Source organism: Phalangium opilio, unplaced genomic scaffold (genome assembly GCF_054372755.1).
Source record: "Phalangium opilio isolate 3A_F unplaced genomic scaffold, DU_Popi_V2 ptg000003l_1, whole genome shotgun sequence".
Lineage (NCBI taxonomy): Eukaryota > Metazoa > Arthropoda > Arachnida > Opiliones > Phalangiidae > Phalangium > Phalangium opilio.
The window spans coordinates 606,645-633,171 of NW_028324145.1; the positions used below are offsets into that span (position 1 = coordinate 606,645).

At 38.7% G+C, this 26,527-nt stretch overlaps 18 pseudogenes; all 18 read right to left on the minus strand.

The window, feature by feature from the left end:
- Positions 1-20,332: 20,332 nt before the first annotated feature.
- On the minus strand, positions 20,333-20,451 carry LOC149716814 (5S ribosomal RNA; annotated as a pseudogene).
- Positions 20,452-20,812: 361 nt separating this feature from the next.
- LOC149716815 (5S ribosomal RNA) lies at positions 20,813-20,931 on the minus strand (annotated as a pseudogene).
- A 138-nt stretch (positions 20,932-21,069) lies between these two features.
- On the minus strand, positions 21,070-21,188 carry LOC149716816 (5S ribosomal RNA; annotated as a pseudogene).
- A 138-nt stretch (positions 21,189-21,326) lies between these two features.
- Positions 21,327-21,445, minus strand: LOC149716817 (5S ribosomal RNA; annotated as a pseudogene).
- Positions 21,446-21,806: 361 nt separating this feature from the next.
- LOC149716818 (5S ribosomal RNA) lies at positions 21,807-21,925 on the minus strand (annotated as a pseudogene).
- A 137-nt stretch (positions 21,926-22,062) lies between these two features.
- LOC149716819 (5S ribosomal RNA) lies at positions 22,063-22,181 on the minus strand (annotated as a pseudogene).
- A 362-nt stretch (positions 22,182-22,543) lies between these two features.
- On the minus strand, positions 22,544-22,662 carry LOC149716820 (5S ribosomal RNA; annotated as a pseudogene).
- Positions 22,663-22,784: 122 nt separating this feature from the next.
- LOC149716821 (5S ribosomal RNA) lies at positions 22,785-22,887 on the minus strand (annotated as a pseudogene).
- Positions 22,888-23,024: 137 nt separating this feature from the next.
- Positions 23,025-23,143, minus strand: LOC149716822 (5S ribosomal RNA; annotated as a pseudogene).
- Positions 23,144-23,504: 361 nt separating this feature from the next.
- LOC149716823 (5S ribosomal RNA) lies at positions 23,505-23,623 on the minus strand (annotated as a pseudogene).
- Positions 23,624-23,761: 138 nt separating this feature from the next.
- LOC149716824 (5S ribosomal RNA) lies at positions 23,762-23,880 on the minus strand (annotated as a pseudogene).
- A 138-nt stretch (positions 23,881-24,018) lies between these two features.
- On the minus strand, positions 24,019-24,137 carry LOC149716825 (5S ribosomal RNA; annotated as a pseudogene).
- Positions 24,138-24,498: 361 nt separating this feature from the next.
- Positions 24,499-24,617, minus strand: LOC149716826 (5S ribosomal RNA; annotated as a pseudogene).
- Positions 24,618-24,755: 138 nt separating this feature from the next.
- LOC149716827 (5S ribosomal RNA) lies at positions 24,756-24,874 on the minus strand (annotated as a pseudogene).
- Positions 24,875-25,297: 423 nt separating this feature from the next.
- LOC149716828 (5S ribosomal RNA) lies at positions 25,298-25,416 on the minus strand (annotated as a pseudogene).
- A 138-nt stretch (positions 25,417-25,554) lies between these two features.
- Positions 25,555-25,673, minus strand: LOC149716829 (5S ribosomal RNA; annotated as a pseudogene).
- Positions 25,674-26,034: 361 nt separating this feature from the next.
- Positions 26,035-26,153, minus strand: LOC149716830 (5S ribosomal RNA; annotated as a pseudogene).
- Positions 26,154-26,291: 138 nt separating this feature from the next.
- On the minus strand, positions 26,292-26,410 carry LOC149716831 (5S ribosomal RNA; annotated as a pseudogene).
- Positions 26,411-26,527: the final 117 nt, after the last annotated feature.

The following is a 26,527-nucleotide window of genomic DNA, read 5'->3' on the forward strand; positions in this document are numbered from 1 at the left end:
TACTCAAAGGACATCCCCGTTTCTCCAGTGGAAACAGAGTTACGAGCCTGCAAAGTATAGTCTAACTCATTTCCTATGGAGGGGGTTTGTTTGTTCACGTATTGCTTAATTACTTGACCCTGTTCTTTCTATTAAAAATAATAACATATCTTTAGTGTAACGGTTATCGCATCCGCCTCACTCTCGGAAGGCCACAGGTTCGAAACCACGAAGTTTTTTTTTTTTTTGCTTGGAACCTGCAAAGACCTTTATAATTATCCGAACATTTGTGTCAAGGTCACATTATTTACATCCCCGTATCTCTGGTAGAACCAGAGTTACGAGCCTCCAGAATTTAGTCTAATGTATTTCCTATGGAGGGGTTTGTTTGTATACGATTAGCTTAATTACTCGACTACTGTTTGTCGTAGCCCTAATTCTTAGTATGGCTAGATGGGGGACAAATTGGTCTATAACATACTCAAAGGACATCCCCGTATCTCCAGTAGAAACAGAGTTACGAGCCTGCAAAGTATATTTTCAAAAATCAAAAGTAACCTTCTAACAATAAGTGAGACAAAAAGTAAGTTGACGACGATATTGAGGTAGCCTCAAGTTTAAAGTATCCTTGTATGGGGAGCAAAGAGTACTATAACATATCCAAAGGAGATCCCAGTATCTCTTGTAGAACAAGAGTTATGAGCCTCCAAAGTTTAGTGCAAAAATCATAAGTAACATAATAAAAATAAGTGAGACGATACCAAAGTTGACGAACATTTTGCTTAATATCTCGGCCCTTGTTTGTCGTAGCTCAATGTTTTTAGTATGGTTAGATGGGGGACAATTTGGACTATAACATATCCTAAGGACATCCCCGTATCTCTAGTAAACACAGAGTTATGGACCTGCAAAGCATAGTCTAATGCATTTCCTTTGGACGGGTTGTTTGTTTACGTTTAGCTTAATTACTCGGCCCCTGTTTGTCGTAGCTCAATGTTTTTAGTATGGTTAGATGGGGACAAATTGGACTATAACATACTCAAAGGACATCCCCGTTTCTCCAGTGGAAACAGAGTTACGAGCCTGCAAAGTATAGTCTAACTCATTTCCTATGGAGGGGGTTTGTTTGTTCACGTATTGCTTAATTACTTGACCCTGTTCTTTCTATTAAAAATAATAACATATCTTTAGTGTAGCGGTTATCGCATCCGCCTCACTCTCGGAAGGCCACAGGTTCGAAACCACGAAGTTTTTTTTTTTTTTGCTTGGAACATGCAAAGACCTTTATAATTATCCGAACATTTGTGTCAAGGTCACATTATTTACATCCCCGTATCTCTGGTAGAACCAGAGTTACGAGCCTCCAGAATTTAGTCTAATGTATTTCCTATGGAGGGGTTTGTTTGTATACGATTAGCTTAATTACGCGACTACTGTTTGTCGTAGCCCTAATTCTTAGTATGGCTAGATGTTGGACAAATTGGTCTATAACATACTCAAAGGACATCCCCGTATCTCCAGTAGACACAGAGTTATGGGCCTGCAAAGTATAGTCTAATGCATTTCCTATGGAGGGGTTTGTTTGTTTACGATTAGCTTAATTACTCGACTACTGTTTGTCGTAGCTCAATGTTTTTAGAATGGTTAGATGGGGGACAAATTGGACTATAACATACTCAAAGGACATCCCCGTATCTCCAGTAGAGACAGAGTTACGAGCCTGCAAAGTATAGTCTAATGCATTTCCTATGGAGGGGTTGTTTGTTTACGTTTAGCTTAATTACTCGGCCCCTGTTTGTCGTAGCCCAAAGTATTTAGTATGGTTAGATGGGGGACAATTTGGACTATATCATATCCTAAGGACATCCCCGTATCTCTAATAGACACAGAGTTATGGGCCTGCAAAGTATAGTCTAATGCATTTCCTATGGACGGGTTGTTTGTTTACGTTTAGCTTAATTACTCGGCCCCTGTTTGTCGTAGCTCAATGTTTTTAGTATGGTTAGATGGGGGACAAATTGGTCTATAACATACTCAAAGGACATCCCCGTATCTCCAGTAGAAACAGAGTTACGAGCCTGCAAAGTTTAGTGCAAAAATCATAAGTAACATAATAAAAATAAGTGAGACGATACCAAAGTTGACGAACATTTTGCTTAATATCTCGGCCCTTGTTTGTCGTACCTCAATGTTTTTAGTATGGTTAGATGGGGGACAATTTGGACTATAACATATCCTAAGGACATCCCCGTATCTCTAGTAAACACAGAGTTATGGACCTGCAAAGCATAGTCTAATGCATTTCCTTTGGACGGGTTGTTTGTTTACGTTTAGCTTAATTACTCGGCCCCTGTTTGTCGTAGCTCAATGTTTTTAGTATGGTTAGATGGGGACAAATTGGACTATAACATACTCAAAGGACATCCCCGTTTCTCCAGTGGAAACAGAGTTACGAGCCTGCAAAGTATAGTCTAACTCATTTCCTATGGAGGGGGTTTGTTTGTTCACGTATTGCTTAATTACTTGACCCTGTTCTTTCTATTAAAAATAATAACATATCTTTAGTGTAGCGGTTATCGCATCCGCCTCACTCTCGGAAGGCCACAGGTTCGAAACCACGAAGTTTTTTTTTTTCTTTGCTTGGAACATGCAAAGACCTTTATAATTATCCGAACATTTGTGTCAAGGTCACATTATTTACATCCCCGTATCTCTGGTAGAACCAGAGTTACGAGCCTCCAGAATTTAGTCTAATGTATTTCCTATGGAGGGGTTTGTTTGTATACGATTAGCTTAATTACTCGACTACTGTTTGTCGTAGCCCTAATTCTTAGTATGGCTAGATGGGGGACAAATTGGTCTATAACATACTCAAAGGACATCCCCGTATCTCCAGTAGAAACAGAGTTACGAGCCTGCAAAGTATATTTTCAAAAATCAAAAGTAACCTTCTAACAATAAGTGAGACAAAAAGTAAGTTGACGACGATATTGAGGTAGCCTCAAGTTTAAAGTATCCTTGTATGGGGAGCAAAGAGTACTATAACATATCCAAAGGAGATCCCAGTATCTCTTGTAGAACAAGAGTTATGAGCCTCCAAAGTTTAGTGCAAAAATCATAAGTAACATAATAAAAATAAGTGAGACGATACCAAAGTTGACGAACATTTTGCTTAATATCTCGGCCCTTGTTTGTCGTAGCTCAATGTTTTTAGTATGGTTAGATGGGGGACAATTTGGACTATAACATATCCTAAGGACATCCCCGTATCTCTAGTAAACACAGAGTTATGGACCTGCAAAGCATAGTCTAATGCATTTCCTTTGGACGGGTTGTTTGTTTACGTTTAGCTTAATTACTCGGCCCCTGTTTGTCGTAGCTCAATGTTTTTAGTATGGTTAGATGGGGACAAATTGGACTATAACATACTCAAAGGACATCCCCGTTTCTCCAGTGGAAACAGAGTTACGAGCCTGCAAAGTATAGTCTAACTCATTTCCTATGGAGGGGGTTTGTTTGTTCACGTATTGCTTAATTACTTGACCCTGTTCTTTCTATTAAAAATAATAACATATCTTTAGTGTAACGGTTATCGCATCCGCCTCACTCTCGGAAGGCCACAGGTTCGAAACCACGAAGTTTTTTTTTTTTTTGCTTGGAACCTGCAAAGACCTTTATAATTATCCGAACATTTGTGTCAAGGTCACATTATTTACATCCCCGTATCTCTGGTAGAACCAGAGTTACGAGCCTCCAGAATTTAGTCTAATGTATTTCCTATGGAGGGGTTTGTTTGTATACGATTAGCTTAATTACTCGACTACTGTTTGTCGTAGCCCTAATTCTTAGTATGGCTAGATGGGGGACAAATTGGTCTATAACATACTCAAAGGACATCCCCGTATCTCCAGTAGAAACAGAGTTACGAGCCTGCAAAGTATATTTTCAAAAATCAAAAGTAACCTTCTAACAATAAGTGAGACAAAAAGTAAGTTGACGACGATATTGAGGTAGCCTCAAGTTTAAAGTATCCTTGTATGGGGAGCAAAGAGTACTATAACATATCCAAAGGAGATCCCAGTATCTCTTGTAGAACAAGAGTTATGAGCCTCCAAAGTTTAGTGCAAAAATCATAAGTAACATAATAAAAATAAGTGAGACGATACCAAAGTTGACGAACATTTTGCTTAATATCTCGGCCCTTGTTTGTCGTAGCTCAATGTTTTTAGTATGGTTAGATGGGGGACAATTTGGACTATAACATATCCTAAGGACATCCCCGTATCTCTAGTAAACACAGAGTTATGGACCTGCAAAGCATAGTCTAATGCATTTCCTTTGGACGGGTTGTTTGTTTACGTTTAGCTTAATTACTCGGCCCCTGTTTGTCGTAGCTCAATGTTTTTAGTATGGTTAGATGGGGACAAATTGGACTATAACATACTCAAAGGACATCCCCGTTTCTCCAGTGGAAACAGAGTTACGAGCCTGCAAAGTATAGTCTAACTCATTTCCTATGGAGGGGGTTTGTTTGTTCACGTATTGCTTAATTACTTGACCCTGTTCTTTCTATTAAAAATAATAACATATCTTTAGTGTAGCGGTTATCGCATCCGCCTCACTCTCGGAAGGCCACAGGTTCGAAACCACGAAGTTTTTTTTTTTTTGCTTGGAACATGCAAAGACCTTTATAATTATCCGAACATTTGTGTCAAGGTCACATTATTTACATCCCCGTATCTCTGGTAGAACCAGAGTTACGAGCCTCCAGAATTTAGTCTAATGTATTTCCTATGGAGGGGTTTGTTTGTATACGATTAGCTTAATTACTCGACTACTGTTTGTCGTAGCCCTAATTCTTAGTATGGCTAGATGGGGGACAAATTGGTCTATAACATACTCAAAGGACATCCCCGTATCTCCAGTAGAAACAGAGTTACGAGCCTGCAAAGTATATTTTCAAAAATCAAAAGTAACCTTCTAACAATAAGTGAGACAAAAAGTAAGTTGACGACGATATTGAGGTAGCCTCAAGTTTAAAGTATCCTTGTATGGGGAGCAAAGAGTACTATAACATATCCAAAGGAGATCCCAGTATCTCTTGTAGAACAAGAGTTATGAGCCTCCAAAGTTTAGTGCAAAAATCATAAGTAACATAATAAAAATAAGTGAGACGATACCAAAGTTGACGAACATTTTGCTTAATATCTCGGCCCTTGTTTGTCGTAGCTCAATGTTTTTAGTATGGTTAGATGGGGGACAATTTGGACTATAACATATCCTAAGGACATCCCCGTATCTCTAGTAAACACAGAGTTATGGACCTGCAAAGCATAGTCTAATGCATTTCCTTTGGACGGGTTGTTTGTTTACGTTTAGCTTAATTACTCGGCCCCTGTTTGTCGTAGCTCAATGTTTTTAGTATGGTTAGATGGGGACAAATTGGACTATAACATACTCAAAGGACATCCCCGTTTCTCCAGTGGAAACAGAGTTACGAGCCTGCAAAGTATAGTCTAACTCATTTCCTATGGAGGGGGTTTGTTTGTTCACGTATTGCTTAATTACTTGACCCTGTTCTTTCTATTAAAAATAATAACATATCTTTAGTGTAGCGGTTATCACATCCGCCTCACTCTCGGAAGGCCACAGGTTCGAAACCACGAAGTTTTTTTTTTTTTGCTTGGAACCTGCAAAGACCTTTATAATTATCCGAACATTTGTGTCAAGGTCACATTATTTACATCCCCGTATCTCTGGTAGAACCAGAGTTACGAGCCTCCAGAATTTAGTCTAATGTATTTCCTATGGAGGGGTTTGTTTGTATACGATTAGCTTAATTACTCGACTACTGTTTGTCGTAGCCCTAATTCTTAGTATGGCTAGATGGGGGACAAATTGGTCTATAACATACTCAAAGGACATCCCCGTATCTCCAGTAGAAACAGAGTTACGAGCCTGCAAAGTATATTTTCAAAAATCAAAAGTAACCTTCTAACAATAAGTGAGACAAAAAGTAAGTTGACGACGATATTGAGGTAGCCTCAAGTTTAAAGTATCCTTGTATGGGGAGCAAAGAGTACTATAACATATCCAAAGGAGATCCCAGTATCTCTTGTAGAACAAGAGTTATGAGCCTCCAAAGTTTAGTGCAAAAATCATAAGTAACATAATAAAAATAAGTGAGACGATACCAAAGTTGACGAACATTTTGCTTAATATCTCGGCCCCTGTTTGTCGTAGCTCAATGTTTTTAGTATGGTTAGATGGGGGACAATTTGGACTATATTCTATCCCAAGGACATCCCCGTATCTCTTGTAGACACAGAGTTATGGGCCTGCAAAGTATAGTCTAATGCATTTCCTATGGACGGGTTGTTTGTTTACGTTTAGCTTAATTACTCGGCCCCTGTTTGTCGTAGCTCAATGTTTTTAGTATGGTTAGATGGGGGACAAATTGGACTATAAAATACTCAAAGGACATCCCCGTATCTCCAGTAGAAACAGAGTTACGAGCCTGCAAAGTATAGTCTAACTCATTTCCTATGGAGGGGGTTTGTTTCTTTACGTTTTGCTTAAGTACTCGGCCCCTGTTTGTCGTAGCCCAAAGTTTTTAGTATGGTTAGATGAAGGACAAATTGGACTATAACATATCCTAAGGACATCCCGGTATCTCCAGTAGAAACAGAGTTACGAGCCTGCAAAGTTTATTTTCAAAAATCAAAAGTAACCTTCTAACAATAAGTGAGACAAAAAATAAGTGTACGACGATATTGAGGTAGCCTCAAGTTTAAAGTATCCTTGTATGGGGAGCAAAGAGTACTATAACATATCCAAAGGAGATCCCAGTATCTCTTGTAGAACAAGAGTTATGAGCCTCCAAAGTTTAGTGCAAAAATCATAAGTAACATAATAAAAATAAGTGAGACGATACCAAAGTTGACGAACATTTTGCTTAATATCTCGGCCCTTGTTTGTCGTAGCTCAATGTTTTTAGTATGGTTAGATGGGGGACAAATTGGACTATAACATACTCAAAGGACATCCCCGTATCTCCAATAGAAACAGAGTTACGAGCCTGCAAAGTATAGTCTAATGCATTTTCTATGGAGGGGTTTGTTTGTTCACGTATTGCTTAATTACTTGACCCTGTTCTTTCGATTATAAATAATAACATATCTTTGGTGTAGCGGTTATCGCATCCGCCTCACTCCCGGAAGGCCACAGGTTCGAAACCGCGAAGTTTTTTTTTTATTGGAACATGCAAAGATCTTTATAATTATCCGAATATTTGTGTCAAGGTCACATTATTTACATCCCCGTATCTCTGGTAGAACCAGAGTTACGAGCCTCCAGAATTTAGTCTAATGTATTTCCTATGAAGGGGTTTGTTTGTTTACGATTAGCTTAATTACTCGACTACTGTTTGTCGTAGCCCTAATTCTTAGTATGGCTAGATGTTGGACAAATTGGTCTATAACATACTCAAAGGACATCCTCGTATCTCCAGTAGAAACAGAGTTACGAACCTGCAAATTATAGTCTAACTCATTTCCTATGGAGGGGGTTTGTTTCTTTACGTTTTGCTTAAGTACTCGGCCCCTGTTTGTCGTAGCCCAAAGTTTTTAGTATGGTTAGATGAAGGACAAATTGGACTATAACATACTCAAAGGACATCCCCGTATCTCCAGTAGAAACAGAGTTACGAGCCTGCAAATTATAGTCTAATGCATTTTCTATGGAGGGGTTTGTTTGTTCACGTATTGCTTAATTACTTGACCCTGTTCTTTCGATTAAAAATAATAACATATCTTTAGTGTAGCGGTTATCGCATCCGCCTCACTCCCGGAAGCCCACAAGTTCGAAACCGCGAAGTTTCTTTTTTTTGCTTGGAACATGCAAAGACCTTTATAATTAATCGAACATTTGTGTCAAGGTCACATTATTTACATCCCCGTATCTCTGGTAGAACCAGAGTTACGAGCCTCCAGAATTTAGTCTAATGTATTTCCTATGGAGGGGTTTGTTTGTTTACGATTAGCTTAATTACTCGACTACTGTTTGTCGTAGCCCTAATTCTTAGTATGGCTAGATGTTGGACAAATTGGTCTATAACATACTCAAAGGACATCCCCGTATCTCCAGTAGAAACAGAGTTACGAGCCTGCAAAGTATAGTCTAATGCATTTTCTATGGAGGGGTTTGTTTGTTCACGTATTGCTTAATTACTTGACCCTGTTCCTTCGATTAAAAATAATAACATATCTTTAGTGTAGCGGTTATCGCATCCGCCTCACTCCCGGAAGGCCACAGGTTCGAAACCGCGAAGTTTTTTTTTTTTGCTTGGAACATGCAAAGACCTTTATAATTATTCGAACATTTGTGTCAAGGTCACATTATTTACATCCCCTTATCTCTGGTAGAACCAGAGTTACGAGCCTCCAGAATTTAGTCTAATGTATTTCCTATGGAGGAGTTTGTTTGTTTACGATTAGCTTAATTACTCGACTACTGTTTGTCGTAGCCCTAATACTTAGTATGGCTAGATGGGGGACAAATTGGACTATAACATACTCAAAGGACATCCCCGTATCTCCAGTAGAAACAGAGTTACGAGCCTGCAAAGTAGAGTCTAACTCATTTCCTATGGAGGGGGTTTGTTTCTTTACGTTTCGCTTAAGTACTCGGCCCCTGTTTGTCGTAGCCCAAAGTTTTTAGTATGGTTAGATGAATGAAAAATTGGACTATAACATATCCTAAGGACATCCCGGTATCTCTAGTAGACACAGAGTTATGGGCCTTGCAAAGTATAGTCTAATGCATTTTCTATGGAGGGGTTTGTTTGTTCACGTATTGCTTAATTACTTGACCCTGTTATTTCGATTAAAAATAATAACATATCTTTAGTGTAGCGGTTATCGCATCCGCCTCACTCCCGGAAGGCCACAGGTTCGAAACCGCGAAGTTTTTTTTTTTTGCTTGGAACATGCAAAGACCTTTATAATAATCCGAACATTTGTGTCAAGGTCACATTATTTACATCCCCGTATCTCTGGTAGAACCAGAGTTACGAGCCTCCAGAATTTAGTCTAATGTATTTCCTATGGAGGGGTTTGTTTGTTTACGATTAGCTTAATTACTCGACTACTGTTTGTCGTAGCCCTTATTCTTAGTATGGCTAGATGTTGGACAAATTGGTCTATAACATACTCAAAGGACATCCCCGTATCTCCAGTAGAAACAGAGTTACGAGCCAGCAAAGTATAGTCTAATGCATTTTCTATGGAGGGGTTTGTTTGTTCACGTATTGCTTAATTACTTGACCCTGTTCCTTCGATTAAAAATAATAACATATCTTTAGTGTAGCGGTTATCGCATCCGCCTCACTCCCGGAAGGCCACAGGTTTGAAACCGCGAAGTTTTTTTTTTTGCTTGGAACATGCAAAGACCTTTATAATTATCCGAACATTTGTGTCAAGGTCACATTATTTACATCCCCGTATCTCTGGTAGAACCAGAGTTACAAGCCTCCAGAATTTAGTCTAATGTGTTTCCTATGGAGGGGTTTGTTTGTTTACGATTAGCTTAATTACTCGACTACTGTTTGTCGTAGCCCTAATTCTTAGTATGGCTAGATGGGGGACAAATTGGTCTATAACATACTCAAAGGACATCCCCGTATCTCCAGTAGAAACAGAGTTACGAGCCTGCAAAGTTTATTTTCAAAAATCAAAAGTAACCTTCTAACAATAAGTGAGACAAAAAGTAAGTTGACGACGATATTGCGGTAGCCTCAAGTTTAAAGTATCCTTGTATGGGGAGCAAAGAGTACTATAACATATCCAAAGGAGATCCCAGTATCTCTTGTAGAACAAGAGTTATGAGCCTCCAAAGTTTAGTGCAAAAATCATAAGTAACATAATAAAAATAAGTGAGACGATACCAAAGTTGACGAACATTTTGCTTAATATCTCGGCCCCTGTTTGTCGTGGCTCAATGTTTTTAGTATGGTTAGATGGGGGACAAATTGGAATAAAACATACTCAAAGGACATCCCCGTATCTCCAGTAGAAACAGAGTTACGAGCCTGCAAAGTATAGTCTAATGCATTTCCTATAGAGGGGTTGTTTGTTTACGTTTAGCTTAATTACTCGGCCCCTGTTTGTCGTAGCCCAAAGTTTTTAGTATGGTTAGATGGGAAACAAATTGGACTATAACATACTCAAAGGACATCCCCAAATCTCCTGTAGAAACAGAGTTACGAGCCTGCAAAGTATAGTCTAATGCATTTTCTATGGAGGGGTTTCTTTGTTCACGATTTGCTTAATTACTTGACCCTGTTCCTTCGATTAAAAATAATAACATATCTTTAGTGTAGCGGTTATCGCATCCGCCTCACTCCCGGAAGGCCACAGGTTTGAAACCGCGAAGTTTTTTTTTTTTTGCTTGGAAAATGCAAAGACCTTTATAATTATCCGAACATTTGTGTCAAGGTCACATTATTTACATCCCGTATCTCTGGTAGAACCAGAGTTACGAGCCTCCAGAATTTAGTCTAATGTGTTTCCTATGGAGGGGTTTGTTTGTTTACGATTAGCTTAATTACTCGACTACTGTTTGTCGTAGCCCTAATTCTTAGTATGGCTAGATGGGGGACAAATTGGTCTATAACATACTCAAAGGACATCCCCGTATCTCCAGTAGAAACAGAGTTACGAGCCTGCAAAGTTTATTTTCAAAAATCAAAAGTAACCTTCTAACAATAAGTGAGACAAAAAGTAAGTTGACGACGATATTGCGGTAGCCTCAAGTTTAAAGTATCCTTGTATGGGGAGCAAAGAGTACTATAACATATCCAAAGGAGATCCCAGTATCTCTTGTAGAACAAGAGTTATGAGCCTCCAAAGTTTAGTGCAAAAATCATAAGTAACATAATAAAAATAAGTGAGACGATACCAAAGTTGACGAACATTTTGCTTAATATCTCGGCCCCTGTTTGTCGTGGCTCAATGTTTTTAGTATGGTTAGATGGGGGACAAATTGGAATAAAACATACTCAAAGGACATCCCCGTATCTCCAGTAGAAACAGAGTTACGAGCCTGCAAAGTATAGTCTAATGCATTTCCTATAGAGGGGTTGTTTGTTTACGTTTAGCTTAATTACTCGGCCCCTGTTTGTCGTAGCCCAAAGTTTTTAGTATGGTTAGATGGGAAACAAATTGGACTATAACATACTCAAAGGACATCCCCAAATCTCCTGTAGAAACAGAGTTACGAGCCTGCAAAGTATAGTCTAATGCATTTTCTATGGAGGGGTTTCTTTGTTCACGATTTGCTTAATTACTTGACCCTGTTCCTTCGATTAAAAATAATAACATATCTTTAGTGTAGCGGTTATCGCATCCGCCTCACTCCCGGAAGGCCACAGGTTTGAAACCGCGAAGTTTTTTTTTTTTGCTTGGAAAATGCAAAGACCTTTATAATTATCCGAACATTTGTGTCAAGGTCACATTATTTACATCCCGTATCTCTGGTAGAACCAGAGTTACGAGCCTCCAGAATTTAGTCTAATGTATTTCCTATGGAGGGGTTTGTTTGTTTACGATTAGCTTAATTACTCGACTACTGTTTGTCGTAGCCCTAATTCTTAGTATGGCTAGATGGGGGACAAATTGGTCTCTAACATACTCGAAGGACATCCCCGTATCTCCAGTAGAAACAGAGTTACGAGCCTGCAAAGTTTATTTTCAAAAATCAAAAGTAACCTTCTAACAATAAGTGAGACAAAAAATAAGTTGACGACGATATTTAGGTAGCCTCAAGTTTAAAGTATCCTTGTATGGGGAGCGAAGAGTACTATAACATATCCAAAGGAGATCCCAGTATCTCTTGTAGAACAAGAGTTATGAGCCTCCAAAGTTTAGTGCAAAAATCATAAGTACATGATAAAAATAAGTGAGACGATACCAAAGTTGACGAACATTTTGCTTAATATCTCGGCCCCTGTTTGTCGTAGCTCAATGTTTTTAGTATGGTTAGATGAGGGACAATTTGGACTATAACATATCCTAAGGACATCCCCGTATCTCTAGTAAACACAGAGTTATGGACCTGCAAAGCATAGTCTAATGCATTTCCTTTGGACGGGTTGTTTGTTTACGTTTAGCTTAATTACTCGGCCCCTGTTTGTCGTAGCTCAATGTTTTTAGTATGGTTAGATGGGGACAAATTGGACTATAACATACTCAAAGGACATCCCCGTATCTCCAGTGGAAACAGAGTTACGAGCCTGCAAAGTATAGTCTAACTCATTTCCTATGGAGGGGGTTTGTTTGTTCACGTATTGCTTAATTACTTGACCCTGTTCTTTCTATTAAAAATAATAACATATCTTTAGTGTAGCGGTTATCGCATCCGCCTCACTCTCGGAAGGCCACAGGTTCGAAACCACGAAGTTTTTTTTTTTTTTTGCTTGGAACATGCAAAGACCTTTATAATTATCCGAACATTTGTGTCAAGGTCACATTATTTACATCCCCGTATCTCTGGTAGAACCAGAGTTACGAGCCTCCAGAATTTAGTCTAATGTATTTCCTATGGAGGGGTTTGTTTGTATACGATTAGCTTAATTACTCGACTACTGTTTGTCGTAGCCCTAATTCTTAGTATGGCTAGATGGGGGACAAATTGGTCTATAACATACTCAAAGGACATCCCCGTATCTCCAGTAGAAACAGAGTTACGAGCCTGCAAAGTATATTTTCAAAAATCAAAAGTAACCTTCTAACAATAAGTGAGACAAAAAGTAAGTTGACGACGATATTGAGGTAGCCTCAAGTTTAAAGTATCCTTGTATGGGGAGCAAAGAGTACTATAACATATCCAAAGGAGATCCCAGTATCTCTTGTAGAACAAGAGTTATGAGCCTCCAAAGTTTAGTGCAAAAATCATAAGTAACATAATAAAAATAAGTGAGACGATACCAAAGTTGACGAACATTTTGCTTAATATCTCGGCCCCTGTTTGTCGTAGCTCAATGTTTTTAGTATGGTTAGATGGGGGACAATTTGGACTATATCATATCCTAAGGACATCCCCGTATCTCTTGTAGACACAGAGTTATGGGCCTGCAAAGTATAGTCTAATGCATTTCCTATGGACGGGTTGTTTGTTTACGTTTAGCTTAATTACTCGGCCCCTGTTTGTCGTAGCTCAATGTTTTTAGTATGGTTAGATGGGGGACAAATTGGACTATAAAATACTCAAAGGACATCCCCGTATCTCCAGTAGAAACAGAGTTACGAGCCTGCAAAGTATAGTCTAACTCATTTCCTATGGAGGGGGTTTGTTTCTTTACGTTTTGCTTAAGTACTCGGCCTCTGTTTGTCGTAGCCCAAAGTTTTTAGTATGGTTAGATGAAGGACAAATTGGACTATAACATATCCTAAGGACATCCCGGTATCTCCAGTAGAAACAGAGTTACGAGCCTGCAAAGTTTATTTTCAAAAATCAAAAGTAACCTTCTAACAATAAGTGAGACAAAAAATAAGTGTACGACGATATTGAGGTAGCCTCAAGTTTAAAGTATCCTTGTATGGGGAGCAAAGAGTACTATAACATATCCAAAGGAGATCCCAGTATCTCTTGTAGAACAAGAGTTATGAGCCTCCAAAAATTAGTGCAAAAATCATAAGTAACATAATAAAAATAAGTGAGACGATACCAAAGTTGACGAACATTTTGCTTAATATCTCGGCCCTTGTTTGTCGTCGCTCAATGTTTTTAGTATGGTTAGATGGGGGACAAATTGGACTATAACATACTCAAAGGACATCCCCGTATCTCCAATAGAAACAGAGTTACGAGCCTGCAAAGTATAGTCTAATGCATTTTCTATGGAGGGGTTTGTTTGTTCACGTATTGCTTAATTACTTGACCCTGTTCTTTCGATTATAAATAATAACATATCTTTGGTGTAGCGGTTATCGTACCCGCCTCACTCCCGGAAGGCCACAGGTTCGAAACCGCGAAGTTTTTTTTTATTGGAACATGCAAAGATCTTTATAATTATCCGAATATTTGTGTCAAGGTCACATTATTTACATCCCCGTATCTCTGGTAGAACCAGAGTTACGAGCCTCCAGAATTTAGTCTAATGTATTTCCTATGAAGGGGTTTGTTTGTTTACGATTAGCTTAATTACTCGACTACTGTTTGTCGTAGCCCTAATTCTTAGTATGGCTAGATGTTGGACAAATTGGTCTATAACATACTCAAAGGACATCCTCGTATCTCCAGTAGAAACAGAGTTACGAGCCTCCAGAATTTAGTCTAATGTATTTCCTATGAAGGGGTTTGTTTGTTTACGATTAGCTTAATTACTCGACTACTGTTTGTCGTAGCCCAAAGTTTTTAGTATGGTTAGATGAAGGACAAATTGGACTATAACATACTCAAAGGACATCCCCGTATCTCCAGTAGAAACAGAGTTACGAGCCTGCAAATTATAGTCTAATGCATTTTCTATGGAGGGGTTTGTTTGTTCACGTATTGCTTAATTACTTGACCCTGTTCTTTCGATTAAAAATAATAACATATCTTTAGTGTAGCGGTTATCGCATCCGCCTCACTCCCGGAAGCCCACAGGTTCGAAACCGCGAAGTTTCTTTTTTTGCTTGGAACATGCAAAGACCTTTATAATTAATCGAACATTTGTGTCAAGGTCACATTATTTACATCCCCGTATCTCTGGTAGAACCAGAGTTACGAGCCTCCAGAATTTAGTCTAATGTTTTTCCTATGGAGGGGTTTGTTTGTTTACGATTAGCTTAATTACTCGACTACTGTTTGTCGTAGCCCTAATTCTTAGTATGGCTAGATGTTGGACAAATTGGTCTATAACATACTCAAAGGACATCCCCGTATCTCTAGTAGAAACAGAGTTACGAGCCTGCAAAGTATAGTCTAATGCATTTTCTATGGAGGGGTTTGTTTGTTCACGTATTGCTTAATTACTTGACCCTGTTCCTTCGATTAAAAATAATAACATTTCTTTAGTGTAGCGGTTATCGCATCCGCCTCACTCCCGGAAGGCCACAGGTTCGAAACCGCGAAGTTTTTTTTTTTTTGCTTGGAACATGCAAAGACCTTTATAATTATTCGAACATTTGTGTCAAGGTCACATTATTTACATCCCCTTATCTCTGGTAGAACCAGAGTTACGAGCCTCCAGAATTTAGTCTAATGTATTTCCTATGGAGGGGTTTGTTTGTTTACGATTAGCTTAATTACTCGACTACTGTTTGTCGTAGCCCTAATACTTAGTATGGCTAGATGGGGGACAAATTGGACTATAACATACTCAAAGGACATCCCCGTATCTCCAGTAGAAACAGAGTTACGAGCCTGCAAAGTAGAGTCTAATGCATTTTCTATGGAGGGGTTTGTTTGTTCACGTATTGCTTAATTACTTGACCCTGTTCTTTCGATTAAAAATAATAACATATCTTTAGTGTAGAGGTTATCGCATCCGCCTCACTCCCGGAAGGCCACAGGTTCGAAACCGCGAAGTTTTTTTTTTTTTGCTTGGAACATGCAAAGACCTTTATAATTATTCGAACATTTGTGTCAAGGTCACATTATTTACATCCCCTTATCTCTGGTAGAACCAGAGTTACGAGCCTCCAGAATTTAGTCTAATGTATTTCCTATGGAGGGGTTTGTTTGTTTACGATTAGCTTAATTACTCGACTACTGTTTGTCGTAGCCCTAATTCTTAGTATGGCTAGATGGGGGACAAATTGGTCTATAACATACTCAAAGGACATCCCCGTATCTCCAGTAGAACCAGAGTTACGAGCCTGCAAAGTATATTTTCAAAAATCAAAAGTAACCTTCTAACAATAAGTGAGACAAAAAGTAAGTTGACGACGATATTGAGGTAGCCTCAAGTTTAAAGTATCCTTGTATGGGGAGCAAAGAGTACTATAACATATCCAAAGGAGATCCCAGTATCTCTTGTAGAACAAGAGTTATGAGCCTCCAAAGTTTAGTGCAAAAATCATAAATAACATAATAAAAATAAGTGAGACGATAGCAAAGTTGACGAACATTTTGCTTAATATCTCGGCCCCTGTTTGTCGTAGATCAATGTTTTTAGTATGGTTAGATGGGAGACAAATTGGACTAAAACATACTCAAAGGACATCCCCGTATCTCCAGTAGAAACAGATTTACGAGCCTGCAAAGTATAGTCTAATGCATTTTCTATGGAGGGGTTTGTTTGTTCACGTATTGCTTAATTACTTGACCCTGTTCTTTCGATTAAAAATAATAACATTTCTTTAGTGTAGCGGTTATCGCATCCGCCTCACTCCCGGAAGGCCACAGGTTCGAAACCGCGAAGTTTTTTTTTATAATTATCCGAACATTTGTGTCAAGGTCACATTATTTACATCCCCGTATCTCTGGTAGAACCAGAGTTACGAGCCTCCAGAATTTAGTCTAATGTATTTCCTATGGAGGGGTTTGTTTGTTTACGATTAGCTTAATTACTCGACTACTGTTTGTCGTAGCCCTAATTCTTAGTATGGCTAGATGGGGGACAAATTGGTCTATAACATACTCTAAGGACATCCCCGTATCTCCAGTAGAAACAGTTACGAGCCTGCAAAGTATATTTTCAAAAATCAAAAGTAACCTTCTAACAATAAGTGAGACAAAAAGTAAGTTGACGACGATATTGAGGTAGCCTCAAGTTTAAAGTATCCTTGTATGGGGAGCAAAGAGTACTATAACATATCCAACGGATATCCCAGTATCTCTTGTAGAACAAGAGTTATGAGCCTCCAAAGTTTAGTGCAAAAATCATAAGTAACATAATAAAAATAAGTGAGACGATACCAAAGTTGACGAACATTTTGCTTAATATCTCGGCCCCTGTTTGTCGTAGCTCAATGTTTTTAGTATGGTAGGATGGGGGACAATTTGGACTATATCATATCGTAAGGACATCCCCGTATCTCTAGTAGACACAGAGTTATGGGCCTGCAAAGTATAGTCTAACTCATTTCCTAAGGAGGGGGTTTGTTTCTTTACGTTTTGCTTAAGTACTCGGCCCCTGTTTGTCGTAGCCCAAAGTTTTTAGAATGGTTAGATGGGGGACAATTTGGACTATAACATATCCTAAGGACATCCCCGTATCTCTAGTAGACACAGAGTTACGAGCCTCCAGAATTTAGTCTAATGTATTTCCTATGGAGGGGTTTGTTTGTTTACGATTAGCTTAATTACTCGACTACTGTTTGTCGTAGCCCTAATTCTTAGTATGGCTAGATGGGGGACAAATTGGTCCATAACCTACTCTAAGGACATCCCCGTATCTCCAGTAGAAACAGAGTTACGAGCCTGCAAAGTATAGTCTAATGCATTTTCTATGGAGGGGTTTGTTTGTTCATGTATTGCTTAATTACTTGACCTTGTTCTTTCGATTAAAAATAATAACATATCTTTAGTGTAGCGGTTATCGCATCCGCCTCACTCTCGGAAGGCCACAGGTTCGAAACCGCGAAGTTTTTTTTTGCTTGGAACATGCAAAAACCTTTATAATTATCCGAACATTTGTGTCAAGGTCACATTATTTACATCCCCGTATCTCTGGTAGAACCAGAGTTACGAGCCTCCAGAATTTAGTCTAATGTATTTCCTATGGAGGGGTTTGTTTGTTTACGATTAGCTTAATTACTCGACTACTGTTTGTCGTAGCCCTTATTCTTAGTATGGCTAGATGTTGGACAAATTGGTCTATAACATACTCAAAGGACATCCCCGTATCTCCAGTAGAAACAGAGTTACGAGCCTGCAAAGTATAGTCTAATGCATTTTCTATGGAGGGGTTTGTTTGTGCACGTATTGCTTAATTACTTGACCCTGTTCCTTCGATTAAAAATAATAACATATCTTTGGTGTAGCGGTTATCGCTTCCGCCTCACTCCCGGAAGGCCACAGGTTTGAAACCGCGAAGTTTTTTTTTTTGCTTGGAACATGCAAAGACCTTTATAATTATCCGAACATTTGTGTCAAGGTCACATTATTTACATCCCCGTATCTCTGGTAGAACCAGAGTTACAAGCCTCCAGAATTTAGTCTAATGTATTTCCTATGGAGGGGTTTGTTTGTTTACGATTAGCTTAATTACTCGACTACTGTTTGTCGTAGCCCTAATTCTTAGTATGGCTAGATGGGGGACAAATTGGTCTATAACATACTCAAAGGACATCCCCGTATCTCCAGTAGAAACAGAGTTACGAGCCTGCAAAGTTTATTTTCAAAAATCAAAAGTAACCTTCTAACAATAAGTGAGACAAAAAGTAAGTTGACGACGATATTGCGGTAGCCTCAAGTTTAAAGTATCCTTGTATGGGGAGCAAAGAGTACTATAACATATCCAAAGGAGATCCCAGTATCTCTTGTAGAACAAGAGTTATGAGCCTCCAAAGTTTAGTGCAAAAATCATAAGTAACATAATAAAAATAAGTGAGACGATACCAAAGTTGACGAACATTTTGCTTAATATCTCGGCCCCTGTTTGTCGTGGCTCAATGTTTTTAGTATGGTTAGATGGGGGACAAATTGGAATAAAACATACTCAAAGGACATCCCCGTATCTCCAGTAGAAACAGAGTTACGAGCCTGCAAAGTATAGTCTAATGCATTTCCTATAGAGGGGTTGTTTGTTTACGTTTAGCTTAATTACTCGGCCCCAGTTTGTCGTAGCCCAAAGTTTTTAGTATGGTTAGATGGGAAACAAATTGGACTATAACATACTCAAAGGACATCCCCAAATCTCCTGTAGAAACAGAGTTACGAGCCTGCAAAGTATAGTCTAATGCATTTTCTATGGAGGGGTTTGTTTGTTCACGATTTGCTTAATTACTTGACCCTGTTCGTTCGATTAAAAATAATAACATATCTTTAGTGTAGCGGTTATCGCATCCGCCTCACTCCCGGAAGGCCACAGGTTTGAAACCGCGAAGTTTTTTTTTTTGCTTGGAAAATGCAAAGACCTTTATAATTATCCGAACATTTGTGTCAAGGTCACATTATTTACATCCCGTATCTCTGGTAGAACCAGAGTTACGAGCCTCCAGAATTTAGTCTAATGTATTTCCTATGGAGGGGTTTGTTTGTTTACGATTAGCTTAATTACTCGACTACTGTTTGTCGTAGCCCTAATTCTTAGTATGGCTAGATGGGGGACAAATTGGTCTATAACATACTCGAAGGACATCCCCGTATCTCCAGTAGAAACAGAGTTACGAGCCTGCAAAGTTTATTTTCAAAAATCAAAAGTAACCTTCTAACAATAAGTGAGACAAAAAATAAGTTGACGACGATATTGAGGTAGCCTCAAGTTTAAAGTATCCTTGTATGGGGAGCGAAGAGTACTATAACATATCCAAAGGAGATCCCAGTATCTCTTGTAGAACAAGAGTTATGAGCCTCCAAAGTTTAGTGCAAAAATCATAAGTACATGATAAAAATAAGTGAGACGATACCAAAGTTGACGAACATTTTGCTTAATATCTCGGCCCCTGTTTGTCGTAGCTCAATGTTTTTAGTATGGTTAGATGAGGGACAATTTGGACTATAACATATCCTAAGGACATCCCCGTATCTCTAGTAGACACAGAGTTATGGGCCTACAAAGTATAGTCTAATGCATTTCCTATGGACGGGCTGTTTGTTTACGTTTAGCTTAATTACTCGGCCCCTGTTTGTCATAGCTCATTGTTTTTAGTATGATTAGATGGGGGACAAATTGGACTATAACATACTCAAAGGACATCGCCGTATCTCCAGTAAAAACAGAGTTACGAGCCTGCAAAGTATAGTCTAAGACATTTTCTATGGAGGGGTTTGTTTGTTCACGTTTTGCTTAACTTCGGTGATCGGACGTGAACCGGTGTATTCAGCGTGATATGGCCGTTGCCGAGAGTGCTAGTTAATAATTTGAATTTAATTAACTTTCATCTTTATAAAACAATAACAAAAAGAAGATATGTTTGCTTTTTTCATATCTGGTGGAATTTGAAAGAGCAAACAAAAGTGAAAAAACAAACGGCACGCAGTATTCCCAAGTACTGTATGCGCTCGACGCTACTTAACTTCGGTGATCGGACGTGAACCGGTGTTTTCAGCGTGATATGGCCGTTGCCGAGAGTGCTAGTTAATAATTCGAATTTAAATTAAGTGAGACAAATTAACCTTCATCATTTTAAAACAATAACAAAAAGAAAACCTGTTTGCTTATTACATATCTATTAAAATTTAAAAGAGGAAAAAAAAGTGAAAAAGCCATCGGCACGCAGTGTTCCTAAGTGGTCTCCCTCCCAAGTAATGACCGCGCTCGACGCTGCTTAACTTCGGTTATCGGACGAGAACCGGTGTATTCAGCGTGATATGGCCGTTGCCGAGAGTGCTAGTTAATAATTTGAATTTAATTAACTTTCATCTTTATAAAACAATAACAAAAAGAAGATATGTTTGCTTTTTTCATATCTGGTGGAATTTGAAAGAGGAAACAAAAGTGAAAAAGCAAACGGCACGCAGTATTCCCAAGTACTGACTGCGCTCGACGCTGCTAACGTCGGCGATCGGACGAGAACCGGTGTTCTCAGCGTGATATGGCCGTTGCCGAGAGTGCTATTTAATAATTCGGATTTAAATTAAGTGAGACAAATTAACCTTCATCATTTTAAAACAATAACAAAAAGAAAACCTGTTTGCTTTTTACATATCTATTAAAATTTAAAAGAGGAAAAAAAAGTGAAAAAGCCAACGGCACGCAGTGTTCCTAAGTGGTCTCCCTCCCAAGTAATGACTGCGCTGGACGCTGCTTAACTTCGGTTATCGGACGAGAACCGGTGTATTCAGCGTGATATGGCCGTTGCCGAGAGTGCTAGATAATAATTCGAATTTAAATTAAGTGAGACAAATTAACCTTCATCTTTTTCAAACAATAACAAAAAAGAAAATATATTTGCTTTTTTCATATCTATTAAAATTTAAAAGAGGAAAAAAAAGTGAAAAAGCCAACGGCACGCAGTGTTCCTAAGTGGTCTCCCTCCCAAGTACTGACTGCGCTCGACGCTGCTTAACTTCGGTTATCGGACGAGAACCGGTGTATTCAGCGTGATATGGCCGTTGCCGAGAGTGCTAGATAATAATTCGAATTTAAATTAAGTGAGACAAATTAACCTTCATCTTTTTCAAACAATAACAAAAAAGAAAATATGTTTGCTTTTTTCATATCTATTGGAATTTAAAAGAGGAAAAAAAAGTGAAAAAGTTAACGGCACGCAGTGTTCCTAAGTGGTCGCCCTCCCAATAACTGACTGCGCTCGACGCGGCTTAACTTCGGTTATCGGACGAGAACCGGTGTATTCAGCGTGATATGGCCGTTGCCGAGAGTGCTAGTTAATAATTTGAATTTAATTAACTTTCATCTTTATAAAACAATAACAAAAAGAAGATATGTTTGCTTTTTTCATATCTGGTGGAATTTGAAAGAGGAAACAAAAGTGAAAAAGCAAACGGCACGCAGTATTCCCAAGTACTGACTGCGCTCGACGCTGCTAACGTCGGCGATCGGACGAGAACCGGTGTTCTCAGCGTGATATGGCCGTTGCCGAGAGTGCTATTTAATAATTCGGATTTAAATTAAGTGAGACAAATTAACCTTCATCATTTTAAAACAATAACAAAAAGAAAACCTGTTTGCTTTTTACATATCTATTAAAATTTAAAAGAGGAAAAAAAAGTGAAAAAGCCAACGGCACGCAGCGTTCCTAAGTGGTCTCCCTCCCAAGTAATGACTGCGCTGGACGCTGCTTAACTTCGGTTATCGGACGAGAACCGGTGTATTCAGCGTGATATGGCCGTTGCCGAGAGTGCTAGATAATAATTCGAATTTAAATTAAGTGAGACAAATTAACCTTCATCTTTTTCAAACAATAACAAAAAGAAAATATATTTGCTTTTTTCATATCTATTAAAATTTAAAAGAGGAAAAAAAAGTGAAAAAGCCAACGGCACGCAGTGTTCCTAAGTGGTCTCCCTCCCAAGTAGTGACTGCGCTCGACGCTGCTTAACTTCGGTTATCGAACGAGAAACGGTGTATTCAGCGTGATATGGCCGTTGCCGAGAGTGCTAGTTAATAATTTGAATTTAATTAACTTTCATCACTATAAAACAATAACAAAAAAGAAGATATGTTTGCTTTTTTCATATCTGGTGGAATTTGAAAGAGGAAACAAAAGTGAAAATCCAACGGCACGCAGTATTCCCAAGTACTGTATGCGCTCGACGCTGCTTAACTTCGGTATTCGGACGTGAACAGGTGTTTTCAGCGTGATATGGCCGTTGCCGAGAGTGCTAGTTAATAATTCGGATTTAAATTAAGTGAGACAAATTAACCTTCATCATTTTAAAACAATAACAAAAAGAAAACCTGTTTGCTTTTTACATATCTATTAAAATTTAAAAGAGGAAAAAAAAGTGAAAAAGCCAACGGCACGCAGTGTTCCTAAGTGGTCTCCCTCCCAAGTAATGACTGCGCTCGACGCTGCTTAACTTCGGTTATCGGACGAGAACCGGTGTATTCAGCGTGATATGGCCGTTGCCGAGAATGCTAGTTAATAATTTGAATTTAATTAACTTTTTTCTTTGTAAAACAATAACAAAAAGAAGATAAGTTTGCTTTTTTCATATCTGGTGGAATTTGAAAGAGTAAACAAAAGTGAAAACGCCAACGGCACGCAGTATTCCCAAGTACTGTATGCGCTCGACGCTGCTTAACTTCGGTGATCGGACGTGAACCGGTGTTTTCAGCGTGATATGGCCGTTGCCGAGAGTGCTAGTTAATAATTCGAATTTAAATTAAGTGAGACAAATTAACCTTCATCATTTTAAAACAATAACAAAAAGAAAACCTGTTTGCTTTTTACATATCTATTAAAATTTAAAAGAGGAAAAAAAAGTGAAAAAGCCATCGGCACGCAGTGTTCCTAAGTGGTCTCCCTCCCAAGTAATGACCGCGCTCGACGCTGCTTAACTTCGGTTATCGGACGAGAACCGGTGTATTCAGCGTGATATGGCCGTTGCCGAGAGTGCTAGTTAATAATTTGAATTTAATTAACTTTCATCTTTATAAAACAATAACAAAAAGAAGATATGTTTGCTTTTTTCATATCTGGTGGAATTTGAAAGAGGAAACAAAAGTGAAAAAGCAAACGGCACGCAGTATTCCCAAGTACTGACTGCGCTCGACGCTGCTAACGTCGGCGATCGGACGAGAACCGGTGTTCTCAGCGTGATATGGCCGTTGCCGAGAGTGCTATTTAATAATTCGGATTTAAATTAAGTGAGACAAATTAACCTTCATCATTTTAAAACAATAACAAAAAGAAAACCTGTTTGCTTTTTACATATCTATTAAAATTTAAAAGAGGAAAAAAAAGTGAAAAAGCCAACGGCACGCAGTGTTCCTAAGTGGTCTCCCTCCCAAGTAATGACTGCGCTGGACGCTGCTTAACTTCGGTTATCGGACGAGAACCGGTGTATTCAGCGTGATATGGCCGTTGCCGAGAGTGCTAGATAATAATTCGAATTTAAATTAAGTGAGACAAATTAACCTTCATCTTTTTCAAACAATAACAAAAAAGAAAATATATTTGCTTTTTTCATATCTATTAAAATTTAAAAGAGGAAAAAAAAGTGAAAAAGCCAACGGCACGCAGTGTTCCTAAGTGGTCTCCCTCCCAAGTACTGACTGCGCTCGACGCTGCTTAACTTCGGTTATCGGACGAGAACCGGTGTATTCAGCGTGATATGGCCGTTGCCGAGAGTGCTAGATAATAATTCGAACTTAAATTAAGTGAGACAAATTAACCTTCATCTTTTTCAAACAATAACAAAAAAGAAAATATGTTTGCTTTTTTCATATCTATTGGAATTTAAAAGAGGAAAAAAAAGTGAAAAAGTTAACGGCACGCAGTGTTCCTAAGTGGTCGCCCTCCCAAGTACTGACTGCGCTCGACGCGGCTTAACTTCGGTTATCGGACGAGAACCGGTGTATTCAGGGTGATATGGCCGTTGCCGAGAGTGCTAGTTAATAATTTGAATTTAATTAACTTTCATCTTTATAAAACAATAACAAAAAGAAGATATGTTTGCTTTTTTCATATCTGTTGGAATTTGAAAGAGGAAACAAAAGTGAAAAAGCAAACGGCACGCAGTATTCCCAAGTACTGACTGCGCTCGACGCTGCTAACGTCGGCGATCGGACGAGAACCGGTGTTCTCAGCGTGATATGGCCGTTGCCGAGAGTGCTATTTAATAATTCGGATTTAAATTAAGTGAGACAAATTAACCTTCATCATTTTAAAACAATAACAAAAAGAAAACCTGTTTGCTTTTTACATATCTATTAAAATTTAAAAGAGGAAAAAAAAGTGAAAAAGCCAACGGCATGCAGTGTTCCTAAGTGGTCTCCCTCCCAAGTAATGACTGCGCTGGACGCTGCTTAACTTCGGTTATCGGACGAGAACCGGTGTATTCAGCGTGATATGGCCGTTGCCGAGAGTGCTAGATAATAATTCGAATTTAAATTAAGTGAGACAAATTAACCTTCATCTTTTTCAAACAATAACAAAAAAGAAAATATATTTGCTTTTTTCATATCTATTAAAATTTAAAAGAGGAAAAAAAAGTGAAAAAGCCAACGGCACGCAGTGTTCCTAAGTGGTCTCCCTCCCAAGTAATGACTGCGCTCGACGCTGCTTAACTTCGGTTATCGGACGAGAACCGGTGTATTCAGCGTGATATGGCCGTTGCCGAGAGTGCTAGATAAGTTATCGGACGAGAACCGGTGTATTCAGCGTGATATGGCCGTTGCCGAGAGAGCTAGTTAATAATTTGAATTTAATTAACCTTCATCTTTATAAAACAATAACAAAAAGAAGATATGTTTGCTTTTTTCATATCTGGTGGAATTTAAAAGAGGAAACAAAAGTGAAAAAGCAAACGGCACGCAGTATTCCCAAGTACTGTATGCGCTCGACGCTGCTTTACTTCGGTGATCGGACGTGAACCGGTCTTTTCAGCGTGATATGGCCGTTGCCGAGAGTGCTAGTTAATAATTCGAATTTAAATTAAGTGAGACAAATTAACCTTCATCATTTTAAAACAATAACAAAAAGAAAACGTGTTTGCTTTTTACATATCTATTAAAATTTAAAAGAGGAAAAAAAAGTGAAAAAGCCAACGGCACGCAGTGTTCCTAAGTGGTCTCCCTCCCAAGTAATGACTGCGCTGGACGCTGCTTAACTTCGGTTATCGGACGAGAACCGGTGTATTCAGCGTGATATGGCCGTTGCCGAGAGTGCTAGATAATAATTCGAACTTAAATTAAGTGAGACAAATTAACCTTCATCTTTTTCAAACAATAACAAAAAAGAAAATATGTTTGCTTTTTTCATATCTATTGGAATTTAAAAGAGGAAAAAAAAGTGAAAAAGTTAACGGCACGCAGTGTTCCTAAGTGGTCGCCCTCCCAAGTACTGACTGCGCTCGACGCGGCTTAACTTCGGTTATCGGACGAGAACCGGTGTATTCAGGGTGATATGGCCGTTGCCGAGAGTGCTAGTTAATAATTTGAATTTAATTAACTTTCATCTTTATAAAACAATAACAAAAAGAAGATATGTTTGCTTTTTTCATATCTGTTGGAATTTGAAAGAGGAAACAAAAGTGAAAAAGCAAACGGCACGCAGTATTCCCAAGTACTGACTGCGCTCGACGCTGCTAACGTCGGCGATCGGACGAGAACCGGTGTTCTCAGCGTGATATGGCCGTTGCCGAGAGTGCTATTTAATAATTCGGATTTAAATTAAGTGAGACAAATTAACCTTCATCATTTTAAAACAATAACAAAAAGAAAACCTGTTTGCTTTTTACATATCTATTAAAATTTAAAAGAGGAAAAAAAAGTGAGAAAGCCAACGGCATGCAGTGTTCCTAAGTGGTCTCCCTCCCAAGTAATGACTGCGCTGGACGCTGCTTAACTTCGGTTATCGGACGAGAACCGGTGTATTCAGCGTGATATGGCCGTTGCCGAGAGTGCTAGATAATAATTCGAATTTAAATTAAGTGAGACAAATTAACCTTCATCTTTTTCAAACAATAACAAAAAAGAAAATATATTTGCTTTTTTCATATCTATTAAAATTTAAAAGAGGAAAAAAAAGTGAAAAAGCCAACGGCACGCAGTGTTCCTAAGTGGTCTCCCTCCCAAGTAATGACTGCGCTCGACGCTGCTTAACTTCGGTTATCGGACGAGAACCGGTGTATTCAGCGTGATATGGCCGTTGCCGAGAGTGCTAGATAAGTTATCGGACGAGAACCGGTGTATTCAGCGTGATATGGCCGTTGCCGAGAGAGCTAGTTAATAATTTGAATTTAATTAACCTTCATCTTTATAAAACAATAA